Source organism: Babylonia areolata, chromosome 4 (assembly GCF_041734735.1).
Source record: "Babylonia areolata isolate BAREFJ2019XMU chromosome 4, ASM4173473v1, whole genome shotgun sequence".
Taxonomy (NCBI): Eukaryota; Metazoa; Mollusca; class Gastropoda; order Neogastropoda; family Buccinidae; genus Babylonia; species Babylonia areolata.
This window is the reverse complement of record NC_134879.1, coordinates 46891158-46893657: the sequence shown is the minus strand read 5'-3', so window position 1 is coordinate 46893657 and position 2500 is coordinate 46891158. Positions and strand designations below refer to the sequence as shown.

Sequence of the window (2500 nt, the reverse complement as noted above, 5' to 3'; positions counted from 1 at the left end):
GTCTTAGCCGTGCAGTCTTGAGAAGTACCTTTCGGTTTGTTGCACACAACCTTTGTTCCACTTCGGGAAAACCGTGGTATACCATGGCGGTGCGTTTCGCGGACACAGGTCTCGGGTAGAGAGGCGATTCGCTCAAAGCACTCCAGAGTTTTCTGACAGGCCTAGAACTGCTGAAATGAAGAGCACCGCGTTGACAGGGTTAATGGGCACTCGGTGGTTAAAACGCCGAGCTGATTGGAGACAAACATAACTGATTTGTACAGTTGTGCTCGTTTCTTTGCCTCCCGTCTCGCTCCCTCTGTCTGCCTTTGTCTCTGTCTGCCTCTCTGTCTGTCTCTATCTGTCTCTCTGTCTGTCTGTCTCTATCTGCCTCTCTCTCTTTCTGTCTGCCTCAGTGTCTGCCACTCTGTCTGCCTCTAGTCTTGTCTGTCTAGGGAGTCCCTCTCTGTTCTCTCTCTCTCTCTCTCTCTCTCTCTCTCTCTCTCTCTTCCTTCCCGTGTGTTTGCGTGCGTGTGTGCCGCGTAGAGGAAGGTGGCAGAATGGTTAAGACGCTCATCTGCCGTGACTGAGTCCGTGAGGGCCGTCTGGGTTCGAATCCCGCTCTCGCCCTTTCTCCCAAGTTTGACAAAAAAAAAAAAAAAAAAAAAAAAAAAAAAAAAAAAAAAACTGAGAGTCTAGTCATTCTTCTTCTTCTTCTTCTTTGCGTTCGACAGCTACGCAGTCAGGGTCGAAGTCCGAGGGATGCCACAAACTCGGACGTCCGGTGAAGATCGGCTGCCGTCCCCCACAGCTTGGTGTTGAGGTCAGCACTCCCAGGCCAGGACTGCTGCCGCAACTTCTCATACAGGGGGCAGTCTTGGAGAATATGGGATGGGGTCTGGTCAGCCTGGCCGCAATCACATAGGGATGTGGCTGCCACTCCAATCCTCTTCAGGTGTGCTCGGAGGCCGCAGTGTCCTGTGCGAAGGCGGTAGATGGTAGTCTGGTGTCTTCTCTCCAGTGTCCTGATGGGATCTTGGTGTGCCTGGTAGCCTCCGTTCAGGGTGACCCAGCCTCTTCGGAATCTGGTCTAGTCATTCGAATGAGTTGATTTGCCCGAACGCAGTGACGCCTTCTTGAGAAATTGAAACTGAAAAAGTGCGTGCGCGCGCGTATGTCCGAGTAGAGTACAGTTAATTTCAGGAGAATTTCCCAGCTGCGGGTTATTACAGGACTTTAATTCAAGGACACGAGTACAGTCCTTTCGTCACTTGTGTGCGACCTCGCTTAGTACGTGTTTGTGACTCGGGAATAAAAGATTCCTTGCCACGGCACACAGTCCATGCTGACGCTACATCGCACACTGCTGTTTAATCCTTGATGTCACACAGAGCGTAGCGAACACGATAGCAATTTTTTTCTTCTCTTGAATCAGTTTGCATTCATGACATGCCGTTTCCCCTTCCTCTATCCTTCTCACACGCGCGGGGAAAAAAAAAAAAAAGAACGCTTGCTGGCTGAATATGATACAAGCTTTCGGCTTTATTTCGGTCGACAGTCGTCTCGTATTTGGGAGCCCTGTTATCACCGCCCTAGTGTATGCCTGCGTTCGAGCCAGGCTTGTCCCGTTCAAACTGGTGTGGAGCTTCAGGTTATGGGCGGGAGACGTGTGTATTGAGCGTTCTACTTTTGGGTCCGATAAACCACACACACACAGAGAGAGAGAGAGAGGTACGCCCGCTGATATCTTATATATACACATATATATATAATCACTCGTGCAGGTTCACGTGCTCTGGTTCGAATCCAGCAGTGATGGAACATTTTAAGCTGCCGGAATGACCTGTTGGCAAAAAAAGAAAAAAAAAAAAAAAAAGCTTGCCTTGCTACTTTGCCCCATTGACTTGTTAGTGGGAGAAGTTAGCGGGAGGCGCTTATAGCTGTCCCGTCAATATTGTTGTCCACGCTGACTGCAGCTTTCGGGGGGAGGGGGGTGGGGGGCTTGGGGAATTTCCTTAGGCCATGGGCGAGCGGCAGGTGGTGGGGTTTTTTGGCTCCTGTTCCGAATCGAGCCAAGTCGGTCGGCAACTGTACAAATCAGTTATTTTTGTCTCTTTTGAATACGCATTGGTCAAGTTTGGGTCGCGGTTTTTCTAACGTGATCATCGCGCGGAATGGCGTAGCTGTACAGTGTTAAAGTGGTTAATTATTGTGGATAGATCCGGCATCAGAGGGTGGTGTTTCGCTGCAGGATATTTCCGACTGAGGTCTGATCCGTGTTTGTTGGCGCCCATACACACACAGATGCAGTCTCGCCGGGAACTGTTGTGAGTTGTTTTGTCAAAAACTAGTTTTGCATACCGTGTGTGCTTGTGTTGTGGGGAAGAGGGTGTGGTTTGTGTGTGTGTGTGTGTGTGTGTGCAGTGGGGGAAAGAGTGAGTGTTAAGCCGGGGTGGTAGTAAGCCTGGTTGGTGGTGTAAAGTCACTGACGTAGGCCGTTGTTCCATCTCCGATCGTCAGT

At 50.2% G+C, this 2500-nt stretch overlaps 1 protein-coding gene across 7 annotated transcripts in view; it reads left to right on the top strand.

Annotated features, from left to right (window-relative positions):
• The window catches only part of LOC143281239 (estrogen-related receptor gamma-like), a 56992-nt gene that overhangs the window by 6438 nt on the left and 48054 nt on the right, over positions 1 to 2500 (top strand). The window contains exon 1 of one of the 7 annotated variants that reach the window (XM_076586344.1): positions 2161 to 2306. The exons of the other annotated variants lie outside the window; for them this stretch is intronic. The gene's annotated coding sequence lies outside the window, so the exon portion shown is untranslated. Of the gene's footprint in view, positions 1 to 2160; positions 2307 to 2500 lie in introns of those variants that run through there. 7 annotated transcript variants of the gene reach the window in all.